At 42.8% G+C, this 16,776-nt stretch overlaps 1 protein-coding gene across 1 annotated transcript in view; it reads left to right on the top strand.

The window, feature by feature from the left end:
- The first annotated feature begins 1,190 nt into the window (after positions 1 to 1,190).
- The window catches only part of MANEA (mannosidase endo-alpha), a 300,577-nt gene continuing 284,991 nt past the window's right edge, over positions 1,191 to 16,776 (top strand). The window contains exon 1 of the mRNA XM_078648240.1: positions 1,191 to 1,336. The gene's annotated coding sequence lies outside the window, so the exon portion shown is untranslated. The remainder of the gene's footprint in view (positions 1,337 to 16,776) is intronic.

Genomic DNA, 16,776 nt, shown 5'->3' with positions numbered 1-16,776 from the left:
GATGCCATGAACATGAGTCTCCAAGACGCCATTTTAGTGCGTTTTGCTCATTCGCATGAATTTCCCTCTGTAGTAATTAAAAGTCCTTGAGCCAGGTATATAAAACACGCTAGATTTAATGAAGTTTAGTTCCAAGTTAAGTTTCACGTAGATAAGTTAAAGATAACAAAACCCCACCAGAAGCAGCCTCCCTGCCGCTCAGCCTGCCTGCCATCAACTGCCAATCCACACACAAGCCAGGCACCAAAGATTCCATGATGTCATCAGGCATTCCAAGACCCACACCAGCTGAGCAGCAGAAAAGACACACAAGCCAACAGTAACACCCTCCAAGCCTTAGTACGTCATTTTGCATAGAGGCAATTGACGCAAGCGCAGTAAAGATTTCCCTGTTAAAGCGGTTTTAGTAATTCGTTCAAGTTGTTAATGTTAGTAAACACATATGCAAGCTTCACTAACACAGGTTATTTATGTGGTGCACATTAGTTATCCGCAAAACTTATTTAATAACATGTTAGTGAGTTAAACAAGAGGATTTATTACAAACAAGTCTCTTTTCTAAGAGTCTTTGCTACATCACCAGGATGCTTGTTTCCGGTCTAGGGATGACCTGGCTTGGCAGTCCGGTCTGGACTGTTCCCATGAGGCACAGGGTTAAGACAGATTTGCATATGGCTGGGTCCAAACTGGGGTGGCTAGTGGGCAAAAGAACGATGGATTTAACCCAGATCTCTTGACTGGGGAGAATGTTTGACTCATTCAGCATTCCTTCGATCATTTGTTGCACTTACACATTAGATTACCAAACAGCGCCACCTGTCATCCTGTTGAAAAGATTTGGCATACTTCCTAATCCCGACAATAAAGTGTTACCATCCGAATCAAGTGTACAGCGGTCACGAAACGTTCAGCTGTTGCTCAGGGCATTTCCTTTAATGAAAACGAGTCACTAAGACGAAGGTATTTATCCAGCTTTGCGGCTGAAACCAATTTTTTGTCCAACCTCTACAAACTGTTCTATTATATTATAATATTGTTCTGTAGTTTCTCAAGCACAATATGGCCGTAGAAGGTTCTTCCCTTTATCGTTAACTGAACTTGCAGTCTAGTTCTTTATCAGAACACGGTGGTTTGTTGTTGTCTTTGAAGCCGGTCCTCTCATTTTGTGGGTTCGGCTTGTATTGGTCTTTCTTTACGGGAAGTCGAGGTTGTACAATATTGTCAAACCTAACAATACTGCGATGGGCGCTGCATGTGTGCCTGTCACCTGTTCTGCCTGCACACCGCTCGTGGCGCTATTTTAGCCCTGGGCAGCAACCACCACAGAGCACGGCGGGTGAGTAGGGCAGTGCAGCTTGGGCGCGAATTTCTGGGGAGTCTGTGGCAATTTTTGTTCGCCGATGTCTAAAACGTCAAATGTCAGTTCCTGGTAGATTCACACATGCTTATTCCGTACGTGCATCAGAGGTGAAATGTAGCGACGTAGCGCCTAGAAGATGTTGCTGCGTTTCCCGTGAACTGTTGACCCTGCTCTGCGTTGTAGATCAATATAGCATCATAACAGAGTGGCCGGCTCTGCGCTAAACCAGAGATCAGAGGCTCTTTTGTTGGGCTTCGAAAGATACTTCAGGTAGACCGGATTAAGGTGGACGATTAAGAAGGTGACAGGTGTATTCTGTTTTGCTCATTGTCTCACACGAAGCTATACCTTTATCAGCACTCTTAATAAATTGCCCCTTTTATTCCTTGCCATCCTTGCTATAGTAGGGTGACCAGGCGTCCCCGTTTTGCCAGGACGGTCCCTGTTTTTAACCAGATGTCCCAGCAAATTTCAAGAAATTTAGCTCATGTCCCCGTTTTTAGAGAGGGTCGACTGAAAACGGTGGGAGGTGTTTTTTATGTTTTACAAAGCAGAGGTAGTTAGCAGTTGTTTCAAGAAAGCAATTTAATTAACAGGCAAGCTACTAGGCTTACAAATTGCATTTTATGTATGTTCTTACTGCCTGTTCTGTAATTCTCTGCTGAGGAGCGCTCTCATCGCTTGAAGTAAAATTGTAGTCCTTATTCTATTTTTGTGAAATGTCCCGGTTTTTGGCTTTAAAATTCTGGTCACCCTATGCTATAGGGCTTTATTTGTTTTACTCAGGCCCAAGACGCAAACCGTGTTCGTGGAGCCCTGTTGCTCTCTTTTAAAACAAGGGTGACACTTGTGACTCCACTATAGGCCCACTGCAATTATGCGACAGGGGAGGGCCAACATTTCATCAACGTTGATTAAAGTATGCACAGTGCTTGAAATAAAAAATAGAAGTGCAGGTACTCTCCTTGTTTCTGAGAAGTGCCGTGCTCTACAATTAAAAGTATTATGTCTCTCTTGAGAAGTGATTATGTAGCAACTAGAAGCAAAGTATGCAGCTTAATGCGGCACACTTCCAAGCAGCACTATCTCACTGTTTTGCCGCTGCTGCATATATTACGCCGTAAGGGCAACTATAACTATTTCATCTTATTATTATCAGTTGTATACCTAAATATAGCAATCGGCAACTGACAGGTATGAGGTGACCTGCAGCTGCGCGATAGAAGGAAGGCCTGCCACTGCGCAGCAACCCATGCGGTACCGTTTTTAATAACTTTTGATCTGTTTGAGCTCGAAAAAGCTTTTTTTCTGTCCAATTCAGCAAGTTATGCAAATGATGATGGATTGTCTTTGGTTGAACCGCTCAGACCAGACGAGCGTATCACACCAGTTCCCTTCCCACCAGTGGAGTTCCCTTATCTATGCCTCGTATTTACTTCTTGCTAACCTTTATTAGTAGACATCTTTGCATGTTTAAAAATAGTGCTGTCTGATATCATCTAAACCATTGCCCCATTCGATGACCACACTTGCCTCAAATCCACTCTTTATTTAGCCCCCTGCCCCCTATGTTTTTTAAAGTAATCAATGTATTTGCCTCTGAAGGGATTACCCTGAAGCTATCCACATTGGCTAGAAGCCTCCTATGTGAAAGGCTGTGCCCAACTAAATCTAAGCTTTACTCCTTGCCCTCTGCACACGTTTATGCCCATTGTTGTTGATATTGCAAGGGATCCTTGTGCATTGTAGTCTTTGTATTTATTTTTATCTATATTTATTGATAGTTTTGTGAAGAACAACCAAGACCCTAGATTATCAGAGCACTGTACATAATTAGATAGCATACCAAATATAGAGTAACATAATATTTGCAGGCAACTTGCAGTTTAAGCATGATGATTACAACTTATGCAGGTAGTTTATGGTGCAGGTTACAGTTTGATTTTGTTGGTTACAATATCTACAGTTAGGCCGCAGAATCGAAATTCCCAGGAAAAACTGTAATTGTGTGGTTGTGTAAGATGTGTCGAGGCAGTATACATGTGTATTTGCTTTACCATATAGATTGGTAGTAGTGTGGGATGAGATATACAGGTAATGCTACATTTCTATCGTATGCATCCAAGCAGTTTACAGTGATTGGTTCCCAGTAGTGTGATTGCTTCAGCTTAGTACAGACGACCTTCGCTTAATCTGGTCGACCATTGTGTTAAGTAGATCTTTCTTGCTGATCAGAAAGGAGGGGTTTGTGTGAATCTCTGTTCGTAAGGAGTTGTATATCCTGGGTGTTCTGCCAGTGAAGGATCGAGAGTAGGTGCTTACTTTTTTTAATCGACCCAGCGTTTTGTCTCTATTTTTACACTAGGCCCAATAATAACAACTTTCTATATACATGTACTAGATTCTATTCACTTGGTCCTCCGATGAACCTTGATCAACGCATTAAGAGGGGAAGGATTTTAAGATTCTCTTCACTTGGTCCTCCGATGAACCTTGATCAACGCATTAAGAGGGGAAGGATTTTAAGGTGTCAATGTTGGTTACTGAACAAGGACCAGGAATTAGTAACCAACCTACAAATCGGTAATCAGGTTCAAATAAATTATTCTCAAGACCATACTGTAAATATACAGAATGGTGACAGCTAGTCCAAATTTCCTAAGGAAATTTAAACAAGCCAAAATCACATATATTAGAAGTTCGGCTGCAGCTAAACAGAGTAATAATATAACCTGATGTTCTGTAAACAATTTTTGGCTATCTCTGCTATACATTACAAATGTATTTTTAAACACAATCTCTACGTAAAGAATAGTTAAGAAACGTAAGACATTTCCAGGTTTCAGTTAATGTTTATAAAATTTAGTAATTGTCATCAACTCATCAAACAATCATTAGGAATTTAGTTGATGATTTAAATAAGTCGTTACAGGTTTAATATAACTCTACACTTTAATACAGAAACTAAAGGTAACATTTTCAAATTCGCTAGTCTAGATAAATCAAGAAAGAGCTTCTACTAAATCGACAAAATCAAAAGGAATCTGGAAAAGGGGCATTTAGGATATGGTTTGGCCAGAAGATCGAGGAAGTCCGCAAGGCAGAGGATTCCTACCTTTTCAGGGGCAGAAAAAGTCCACAAGTTCCCAGCAGTCTTAAGTGAGTTTGCCAGCAAGCTAACCAGCTCAAAATCGACAAAGGGTTAAGCGAAATCGGAGAGCTAGAGCGTCAGCCAGTAAATCAGGAAAAAGGCAATGGCACCAAGCGCATGGTATAAAGCATGAGGCAGGGAGATGCTCTCAAGAATGCCAGGAAGTTTTCTCGTTTCTTTTGAATAATATAGTTTAACAATCCGGCTGTAACACCCTCTTTGTCACACCATCGTAATGCCATCAACGTACAATGTCCCATGCTGTAAATTTTAGCTGCCAAAGTCTTAGTTAATAAACGTTTCAATATTCTCCCATATAGATCATGAGAATAGAGTTTTCGTCCTGGTCACACTGGCTAGCTTTACAAAATACCATTAATTTCTGAAACATTCTGTACCAGTAGTAGCATCAAGTTAGTCCTCAAGTAAGTATCAATAAGTCGAATACAAGTTGTTTCAATTTCCTCTGGTTTCTCATGGGAAAGTACAAGAAAGTTACATGAACAAGTCTGCAAAGAAATTCTGTTGTTTATATGTCATGTGACAAAACATTTAAAATAGTATGGCACGAGTAAAGAACGAATACACTGTTATATGAGCAAGTGCAACTTCAACGGTGCGTTATTAAGCGTAGTAATATCCAGAATCAATGCATGTCAATGTTCAATGATAGGCATAACTCATTATGATTACTAAGACAGTTTAAAGACATTAGAAAAGTTATAGCCATTATATTGATGTATCATCTAACCTGGTTTAGTGGAAAATAGGCTCAATACTTATTGCAAATATGCTATCACATATCAATTATTATCAAAGATTATTTAATACACATTTTAGTTATAAATGTAATATCCTCATTTCTTAATTGTTTCATAACTAGGAATGGTTTATTACTATATGAACTAATATGTTAGTTCAATGAGATACAATATATGATTTCGACTAAATTCTACAATTTAAGCATGCTTTTACATCCTTTTACTAAAGTTCTGATAATCATTGACATTTTAGAACCCTGTGCAAGGTGCACGTTCATTTTATGTCTGTTTTCATTCTCATAGTGTGTTTAAATTTCATGTAAAGAATGAGCAGTTTTACACTGCATCAGAATCTGGGGGGGTTCTTCGAGTAGAGAGTTTGAGCTTCTCAGTGTGCAGCTTCCAATTGCTAGGGGTAGTTTCTGTGCCAGGTTCCTTGGTGTAGTACTTTGTGTATAATACAAGCTATGTTTAGAGTTCACCAAGCTTTGATAGCTAGTCACTTTAAAGCACCCAGAAGGGGCGTTATGTGATCATATCGATTTATCCCGGTTACTAGCCTTGCAGGCATTTTGCAAAAAGACCTAAGGGGTGCCAGTTGAGATTTGAGCGTGGTGGTGATAACTGCATTGCTGTAATCTAGTCTGGATATTGAAAGAGCTGGTACCAAATTGCGGAAATTGGAAAATGGAATGAGTGTCTTGATTTACTTAAGAATCCTGAACTGGTATAGTGCACCTTTGGTGGTGGAGTTGATGTGGATGATCATGTTTAGGTGTTTGTCAAGGGAGATTCAGATAGATTTTGTATAGGCAATGGTTTTTGGTACGCAGTCTCAGGCATTCAGTTGGTGGAGATAGTTATGTATTGGGGGTGGATTGTGGGGGGAATGAGAAATAAGTCCGTTTTCAGTGGAATTAGTTTTGAGTGTTTAGATGCGAGCCAGGCTTGCGTTTTGTCAGTGTTTGGCTAAGAGGAATTATTTCCTCCAGGAAGGAGATTTTTAGGTAGAATTGGGTGCCATCTGCATAAAGTTAAATGGTACTGAATTTTTGCCTGTGGTTGGGGGTTCAATGTCCAGGTTAAAGAGGATCGGTGCTAGAATGAAACCTTGAGGAACTCCTTGGTTGATATGGGTTGGATTTGATAGGAAGTGCTATTGTTTAATTTGTTGGAGGGGATTGCTGACATAAGAGGAGAACCATTTGAGGACTGTTCTGCACAAACTCATTTGAGTCCTTAAAGTGATTAGTTAAATGTTGTGGTTCACACTGTCAAAGGTTGTCGATAGATCAAGGAATATAAGCGGACATGATTCTCCATTTGTATGATACGGATTAAAAGATTGGATTTTGTCTACTTCTGTTAGTGTGATTTAGGCTCGGCCTGTGAAAATTATTGCAGACCATCTTACCACACCTTCCTGACAGTCCAGCCTCCAGCTCCTACAGAACTGGGCTAAACCTACGGAGCTTTTCATGGGCACCCACACTTATACCTAGGGCGTAAAATGTGATACGTTTTCAATGCTGCTTTTCTATGCGTCTAATTGCTTCCCTTTTATTCAACCAACTTTCATTCTCTTTGTCCAAAATAGTATTACTTGAATTTCCATGTTTTTTAGTGGCGCAGGTTATTATGTGATCAAGCACCTTAGAGGCTCTTTGGCCAGGCCAGGTACACCTTTGAATATGATAGTATCCTAAAGGTAAGTATTATCCTATGTTGGTGGTCAACCATAATGTTGCAAAGTGATTGCTCCACAGTGCATCACCAGTAAATCTAGCTTTGCAATCCGCCATCCTTTTTCTGGGCCGCCAAAATGTTTACAGCAGAATCGTCCAGGTGTGTCTGTGTCTGCCTGTGACGCCTGGCATTGCTGAATGGCTGTGTGTAATAATCTGGGTACTTGCTTTTGCAGCTTTTTTGTGAATTTACCTTGTGGCCGATGCCAAAGGTTATAAGAAGTGCTTGGGTATCCCTCTTGATTAGAAGGAGGTGGGGGGCACTGACCCCTGCCCATACACACCCCGCCGAGTTCTCACAATGTCAACAATTCATTCTCTACCTGTGTTCCTTACTGTTGAAAGTCAACGTATCGTCTTGTTCGGATTCAAAGTTAGTGTCTGGTTGCCAGTAAGAAACAGGCGTCGGTCTGCTGTCTTGTCATTCAGTTCCCGCCGTTCCCTATCTCTTGCAGGACCAATGGACGGAACACTCCTGCTACAGCATGTTAAGTCTTGCCACTTTAACAAACTCCGGTTGCAATAACGGCAGATAATTCCTTACATTTTGAACCAGATGCACCACTTTCTGTTGCAAATGTCTGGTACTACAGTCGACACAATAAAAGCAGCAGGAACTGATCTTAACGACACGGCACCCAGAGGCTGAAGCAATTTGTATGCCACGTGTGCATTCTACTACTATGCCTAGCAGACTAGAAGCCACACAAACTCATTACTGTTCAGTTCGCTAAACACATTGCATTTGTCTGCTCCTGTCACTGTGTTTTTGCCTTTTGATTGTACACAGCCCATATTGTTTTTCCATCTAATAGCAAACGCGCATCAATGAAATAGTGTGCTTTTTCACTCCGTGTGAGGCAGATGATTAACGCTTCTTCCTGCTTGTTATGTTCAACTTTAGACATATGTATCACCATACCCTCACAGTCCATCCAGGTTGTTATGCAAGTGCAATCTCCGTTGCAGCAGTGGTCAGTTTGGATGTTCCCTAAAGGGAATCCCAAGCTTCTCAGCTTTTCTGCCCTAATATTAAAACGTTTGCTTGTTCTACAGAAACCATCCTTGCTACCATCCCCTTGCTTTGAGCATTCCTGTTAACCTATCTATTCAGGCCATCAGTATGAGTCGCAGGTTAATTTTGAAGGGCCGAGTAACAGTTCTCCTCATAAGTACAAGTTTTTGCAGCCAAAATTTCCTTGCCAAACGCTCTGGGAAAACCTATAGGAATAGGCACAGAAACATAGATTTCCTCCCACACGTTATTCCCAAAAACATTTAAACCCGGTTCTTGTTCTACCCCAGGATTTACCGGAACCCACTATAATAGTAGGTCTGCGGTGGGCAACGTTAGTGGACGTGTCCTTGGTGATGTCCTTGGTGATGTGAACAATTACCTCTTCACAGAGCTAAGGATTGCCCTGGCTGCACCCCTTCCCCCAGCCATTCAGTGAGATTTACAATACCAGGTGTCTTTGCTGATACCTGAAACCTGTCTGGGGACACAATTTACATGTTCATTAATTTGGACCCTCATATACGTAACAGGTACACATCCTCTTGTTAATACCACATTAGAATTGTTGGAAATGAGATGAGGCCTATCTAATGGAATAGAGTACACTGCAGCATGCCAAAAGTGGCCAGTGGTGACCTGGTGATAAGGGGTTACCCATGGCTTGCAAGGAACAAGCATTGTGAACGTGTGTGCAAGAGACAATGCAGACCACACCCGCTGGATGAAGGCTGTGTATGATCCATATGTTTTGAAAGAGACACATATGAAAAATTGTACTTGCATAAAATATTCCCTGGAAACAATGAATGCAGTTGGGCACTACTTCTACCCAAAAGAGGCATTTAGAAGATTCCTACAGTGAGTGCCTTTTCACAGCAGTGAAAGACAAACTAACAGGCTGATACATGAGCTGGGTAAATCACTATGCTGAAACTGAGACGGAGGAATGTCACTGTAGAAATCAAAGACTGTCCCTTATAACCCCCTTCGGATTCTCAAATGGCAAAAATAGGCTTAACTCAATGAGATGGGCATTTCAGTTTGTATGAAAGCAAATACATTTTGGTCTTCTTTCAAGGCGGGCATAGAATTGTGGATATTAATGTGGAAAATCATATTAAGAACATTGAGAAATAGCAAGAGACTTTTATCATGGGTGTCTTGGGTCACCAATTCTGTTAACATTGGTAATGGAGATATTAGTGAACATTTTGAGAAATGGTCTCACAGATATTGATATGACATTAGCAGGCATACATATTTTCTGTCGATTTGGCACAGACAACCTTCTAATATCCTTGAAGCACCCGAGACCGATAACATGGGTGTTGCAGGAAGCATTACAAAAATATGAGTTGTTGGTCGAGCTTATGGAAAATTGGGAACATCTGGGCTTTTCTTGATTGACTGACCAAGGGAAAGATTTACTTCATAAGGTGACTCTTACTTGGAACCAGGCATAATCACCTTTACCTATTTCGATCTTATGGTCTGTCACTTCCTTAGAGACACATCTGAGCATGACATCCAAAGGATGTGGAGTGGATTGAAGTTCTCTTTAGGATTCTGAAATGCAGTGCCCTTTGTCACAGAAGATCACCTTGATCTCCTTGAAATCACCAGAATTCACTTCCAAGGTGCCAGGAACTGGATTTGGCACCACGTGGCAAGCCAGGACTCTCAGCAGAAGAGACCAGTTACTGGCAGGTGAAGTCTTTGATGGCCCTAAGACTTCTTAACAGAAGGCAAGCTCAACTCAAACCATTGGAGAAACTTGGAAGTAGGATACAGAAAGCAAAGCCCAGTCCTTTCACTCCCAGTACAGAAGCAGGAAGCAGCAGAACACCACAGCAAACAAACCACACAGTGGCAGTCCCTCCTGACGGCTGATCTAGCTTCTCTCCCTGGCAGAATGTCCTCTGTCCAGAAGTGTTCTCAGTATATGGTGTCTGAGGTCCAGTACTTATGCCCATTTCAGCCTTTGAAATAGGCACACTTTAAATGGAAGTCTTTGTAGTACACAAGACCCTACCTTTCCATGGCCTGTCTCCAGACACACTACAGGGGGTGGAGACTTCTTTTTGTGAGGACAGGCACAGCCCTATTCAAGTGTCGGTGTCAACTCCTCCCACCACTCTAGCTCAGGAAGGCCCAACAGCCTGGTGATGGGTCATCGGGATATGCAGAGCACACCTCAGCTCCCTTTGTGTGACTGTTTAGAGTGAATGCAAAAACAGCCCAACTGTCATCCTAGCTCACACATGTATTTAACAGACCGGCAAAGGCACAGAATGGTTACGTAAGAAAAAGCCCACTTTTTAAAAGTGGCATTTTCTGACCTGCAATTTAAAAACCACCTTCACTAAAATGTGTTTTTAAATTGTGAGTCCAGAGACCCCCAAGCTCCAATTTTCTACCAGCTCTCAATTGTCAGATACACTTGTGAGATGTTACAAGGCAGCCCCAATGCTACCCTATGGGAGAGATAGGTCTAGCTGTAGTGAAAAATGAAATTAGCAGTATTTCACTACAAGGACATGTAAAACACAACAGTACATGTACTACATTTTAAATACACTGCACCCGGCCCATTTGAGTACTGTAGGCCTACATTAAGGGTGCCTTACATGTAATAAAATTGTAGGTTTGTGCCTGGAAAGTGGGTGCACTTGCCAGGTCGAAGTGGCAGTTTAAAATAGCACACACAGACACTGCAGTGGCAGGCCTGAGATATTTTTGCAGGGCTACTTATGTGGGTGGTACAATCAGTGCTGCAGGCCCACTAGCAGCATTTGATTTACAAGCCCTGGGCACACATGATACACTGTATTAGGGACTTACTAGTAAATCTGATATGCCAATCATGGAAAAACCAATTAGCATTACATTTTAGACAAGAAGCACTTGCACTTTAGCACTGGTCAGCAGTGGCATAGTGCCTAGAGTCCTTACACCAGCAAAAATGAAATGCAGCACACAGTCAAAAACAGGATGTCGGAGGCAAAAAGACAGAGGAAACTGCGTCAATCGATGCCAGGTCTAACAGATATGTTAACTGTATATGCTGCACTATCAGCTGTGGACATTTGAACGCTTGCCCTCTTTGTTTCCTTACATGCAGGCAACCATTTATTTGTTGTCTCTTTTGAAGGAAGACCAGCAGCAGCATATGTCTGTTAGACTATTGATTTGCAGCCATTAAAGTACGGCTTGACACCCACTATTCTCTTCTCATCATTCATGCAATATCCGTATGGCAACCAGTATCCACTTCTATGTGAGTAACATCTGTCTTTCTACCTGGTAGATCACCCATAACTCTTAAGTCAACACTTTTCCAATGAATCCGGTGACCTCCTTTTCTTAACACTCTAAAATACTGTCCATACACTAATGTGGAACAAGCGCACTACTGATTGACACATGTATTCCACTGATGATGTGCACTTTTATCTGAAAAATAAATTATTGAAAATAAACCTGGTAAGGTGCAATGTCTCCTTACCTGGGGTAAGCAAGTACACTTATATAGAGCATTACTTGCCCATTGACCTTCCAGTTATATGATTCTTACACTGACAATGTACTTGTGGATTTTCTGCAGGATTTGCATAAATTATGTTTGTTTTTTGAGTATTTCATTTTTAGCTGCTAGAGATTTTCCAGCCTCTATGTGTGGTGCAGCAAACCAAAGGTCAGATGTGCCACTTCCTGTGATGGCACTGGGTCAAAAGGCAGTATCACGTCACTTTCTTTAACGTCATATCGCCCAAAGGTAACATGATGTCACTTCCTGTAATGTCATTGGGTCAAAGGTCTTATGATATCATTTTCTGTGACATCATTGGAGGGGGTCAAAGGGCATGTAATGTCACTTCCGAGACCCCTGGCAGTTTGGTGAATGGAAGTATATGGAACAAGCTATTGGGAACTTGAGCAAACAAGTGTTCTGGTTCCCCCAACCCACGGTCAGTTGACAGATCACCCGTCGCCATAGACTAACTCCAGATGACTCTGATTTTTTTTAAAGTCCACATCCTACTTTTGAGAGGTTGGTGGTGCAGATGTCCACCAGCAGAGTCAAGCCTAATACCATCCCTCCTGACATAGAGGCCAAATGTGAAAATTTTTGACAAGAGAATATTTTCCTAGGCCAGTCTTAGTTTAAGGCCAGTCAGCATCAGCTGCCTCCCTGGTCGTTACACCCATGCCCTTTGGGACATAGTGGCGAGATCTTACCGGCAGTCCCAGGAGACTTACTGGCTTCCTTGACATAAATCATTAAGGATAGACAGAATGTGGCAACGTCAGTAATCTGGAGCTATATACCACTGCATGTCTAGGAAGGACTGTTGAGACAAGCATGCTGCTCCGGCGCCACACATGGATGAGATCTACTGGCTTCTCTGGGGATGTTCAAATGTCCCTAATGTAATGCCCTTTGATGGTACCTACCTTTGCCACACTTACAATAACCTCAAAACCTCCTTAGTGCACCATTAGCTGTATAAAGTCATCTGTTAGGAGGCATGGTCATCCACTTCCTTCAGGGGTGGCAGAGCATTTGATCTGACAGGTGGGTCTTTCAAATTATCCAATGGGGTTACACCCTTCTATTGCTTTTCGTGCCATCGCACCTGCCACCAACATAGGAACTGTTTCAGTTCGATCATGTGTTTGTTTTGAGACAGGGGATGTAGGTTTTTTGGCCAAAGGAGCCATAGAGAGGGTACTGGTCTCTGAATAAGTGACTGTATGTTATTCGTGCTGCTTCCTTGTGCCAGAGATCCAATCTTGGATCGGTGTCCTCTCAATGTCTTCCTGCGCATGGAAAAATGAAAGATGCTTACGCTGGCCTACGTTCTTTCTGCCCTGGATCCTGGGGACTGGATGTTGGTGTTGTACCTGCAAGATGCCTATTTTCACATCCCCGTCCTGCAGGCACACCGGCACTTTCGGGCTCACCAATATCCCTCTGGTGTTCACAAAGGTGTTGGTGTTGCCCTGCCATGACAACTGGTTGTTGAAGGTGGGCTCACCACAGTCAATAGCAGACCAACAACAGACAATAGCAAAACTCTTGACATTGTTGTGGCTCTCCATTAACCCTCCAAAGCCAAAACTGACTCTGCTGAGGCTCCCTTTCATCTTAGCCATCCTGGATACAATGTGCTTTTGGGCCTTTCCCCTGGATCATCATGTCAAGGATATTCTGGCTATGAACTCAATGTGGCACCCCTAGCCAAAGGCATCACCGCATACAGGTTTGATACTGTGTCTTATTTGGACGATACTCAGTTGGTCAATTCCTTTAATGAAAATATTGACAAAGTGAAGGTCCGCTTCATGGCTGGAATGAAGGCTATGGCGGGCTGGATGTCAGATAACTTTCTCCAGCTGACTTCAGGAAAAACTGAGATTATTCTGTTTGGGAAAGCCCAAGATCTGTGGACTCCGGATTGGTGGCCACCGGAGCTGGGCATGGCCCCCTCTCCCAGTAAGGTATTAATAAATCTCGGCGTTAAGGTAGACCAGGAACTCAATATGAAAGAGCAGGTTCCATCAACTACAGGCTCTCGCTGTTACATGTTACCCCTATTAAAGAAAACCCTGTTGTTTCTTCCTTTGCCAGCCAAAAAGACCTTAGTACAGGCTCTTCTTGTAAATCAGTTGGATTACAGAAACTTATTATCGGCTTCTATCAACGAGTCACTAATAGCCGAATTTCAAGTAGTGTAAAACACTGCCGCACGGCTGATCTGTAACCATCCTCTCAGAACGCCCTCTACTCCTCTTCTACAATCTTTACACCGGTTGCCGTTAAAGAAAATCATTGTTTTCAAAATATGGTGCTTCATCTATGAAGCTTTGCAGGCAAAAGGGTCTCAGTCACTCTGTTAGAAGGATAAGAGCTATCATCCCACTACGAATTTGCATTCCAGTGATAAGGAGCTTCTATTGATTCCACGCATTCGACCATCTAGATTTGGTGATAGAACCTTTTCCTGTTTGGCACTTTCTGGAAAAATTTGCCTTTTTCTGTCCGAACTTGCCCTGACTACAGCAATTTCAGTGAAGCACTAAAAACTGAACTGTTCTAGATCCTAGACGAGATACCCCTGTTGGGGTGATTCGTTCGCAATATCAAATTGTTGTTTTTATTATTACTATTATTATTAATGTTGCATCTTCTGTCCCTTATCTCGATGATGGTGGCTCTGAGACTTCTTGGCCGGCTAGAACCTGCATCCTGCTCACCGACCATGCCAGATAACACACGCGAGCTCTACAATGTGATCTGAAGTCTAAGTGGGCCCAGCACAAGGGGAACCTGTCAGATTAATCCAGATGTCGGAGGAAAGTGCAAAAGATCTGGCATGGTGGCTGCACAATCGCAGTTGGACCAGAGGCAGATCTCTCCCTACCCAACCCAGAGTTGACAGTAATTTCAAATGCTTCTCTACTGAGCTGGGGAGGGCAATCTGGGAGAGGTAGAGATTAGAGGAGTTTGATCTCTGGCGGATACTCATCTCCACATCAGTTTGCTGGAGTTACAGGTTATTTGCTTGGTATTGAAGGCCTTCCTGTCAACAATCAAAGGGAGGCTGGTCCAAGTTCGCACAGACAACACTAAGGACACATGCTACTACAACAAGTAGGGTGAGGTGGGCTCCTGTGCCAAGAAGCTCTGCATTTCTATAGCTAAATTGTCAGGGCTTTTACCTGGTCTTACATCACCTGGCAGGGTCTTTAAACGCCATGACGGACCATCCCAACTGACGATGCCTACTGGGTTACGAATGATAGATACACCCAGATTAACTATAGTTTCTTTTATTGTACAGTTAATACAAACTCACAATTTTGAAAAATACAAATTTTAAAAGGTCAATATTTTCTTAAAACAAGTAAGGTGCAATAGCTCAAGTGTTAAAAGTATAAAAGTCTCAGCTTTGGTTACATAAGAATCAGTGAGGTTTTCGTGGCCTTGTTAGTTTTCAAAATTCGAAGACCGTGATAGCCAGGGGTGTTTGCTCTATTATTGTTTTTCTTCTGCTTGAGAAGACCCTCTGGATTTTTCGTTCAATCTTGTGGCCACTATATCAAAAAATGTTGTTGTTCTGCAGTTTAGCTGAGTTTCGTCAGGATTAAAACAGAGCATCACGGCCTGCCTGCAGCTCCTTATGCCCTTCTGATTCCATAGAGCCCGAAACAAGGAGCGCCTTATGTCCTGTAGGTTTGTGCAAATGCAGATAATGTGTATGAGGTCCTCTTTCGCAGAAAGACAGAGGCGGCATTGATTAGCAGGATTCTCCCTTGTCCATGGAGCCAGATGCGGAGCTATAGGAATCCTGCCCATGCGCATATTGAGGAACTTGTTTTTTGTCTTCTGTGTGAGGCCCGTCGTTAGATACTCTTGTGGTTTTAGAGCACTGTAGCCATTCAACACGACCCATCCGTGAGCTCTTTTAGCTAGGGTGGCTTTGTCCTCAATTGATGAGACCATCTTGGTGACGTTTGACACCACTTTTTTGAAGGTGCCAAGGTCAGTTGCCGACTCCCATAAGTCTGCAAGTCCTAAGACCTTCAATGATTCCATTAAATAGGTCCTTGCAGGTGAGTTGACTCTGATGGTTAGTTCGGTCCAAAGATGGGCGTTTAAGGATCCGTGGTCGGTATCTGATTTTCTGCCAGCTTTTTAGATATGCGCCTCTTCTCTCCACCGCTTGTTTCTGGAGGCCGAATTCGAGGCGAATTTGTGCGGGTGATGAGTTGGTGGGGAGATGAAATATTGCCCTGTATGCTCGACTGATGGTTTTATCTAGTGTTGTTGCATCTTTGCCTCTCATGGATTCGCTACCATAGGTAAGCATGGGCTGTAGGCGAGCTCTTAATACCTGTAGGAGAGGGCCCAGTGATCGTTCAGGGAGTGCTTTCTGCAGCGGCTTTATCGATAGGTAGAATGTCGTGCCCTTTCGACGAATTTCCTCTAGTTGTTGTTTGAAGGAACCATTACCGTCTATTGTGACGCCTAGGTATTTATAAGAGGCTACCTGGTCTAACCTCTGTCCGTCCAGGAACCATGCGGGTTTCCGTTTTTTGTGATAGTTTATTGTCATTACTTTTGTTTTGTTTAAGTTAATTGTTAATGAGTTGGTTTTTGAAAATGCGTTGGTTTTGTCAAGGAGATGTTGAAGGCCGACGGGGGATCGACTGATGAGGACTAGGTCGTCTGCATAGAGGAGGTTTGAGAGGGAGATGTTGCCTAGTCTTGGGGCATGGGATTTAACTGTCTCCAGTTCACCAGGGAGGTCTGCAAGAAAGAGGTTGAACATCGTGGGGGCTAGCACGCAGCCCTGTTTCAGGCCTTTACTGGTCTTGATTTGTCTCGAGAGGTGCGAGCCAGAGCCCAGTTTGATCCTGACCCAGGTGTCGGTGTATAACATTACCAGCTGCTGTAAAAGTGGGCCTGGGATTCCCCATCTGTCCAACTTCCGCCAGAGTTTATTTCGATCTACGTGGTCGAACGCAGCGCTGTAGTCAATAAAGCACGTGAAGAGAGAGCTCTTGGAAGCTTTTGCTGCGTCGGACAAAAGAGTTAGCGCCATGATGTTTGTCGAGGTTCCCTGGCCGCTGCGGAATCCAGTTTGGGTTGCTGGGATGATGTTATTTGCTGTTGCCCAAGATGTTAATTCCTCCAAGATTAGGCCTGCGTAGTATTTTGCCTCTGTATCAATTAG

This window comes from Lissotriton helveticus, chromosome 6, assembly GCF_964261635.1.
Source record: "Lissotriton helveticus chromosome 6, aLisHel1.1, whole genome shotgun sequence".
Taxonomy (NCBI): Eukaryota; Metazoa; Chordata; class Amphibia; order Caudata; family Salamandridae; genus Lissotriton; species Lissotriton helveticus.
This window is presented reverse-complemented; position numbering and strand designations above follow the sequence as displayed.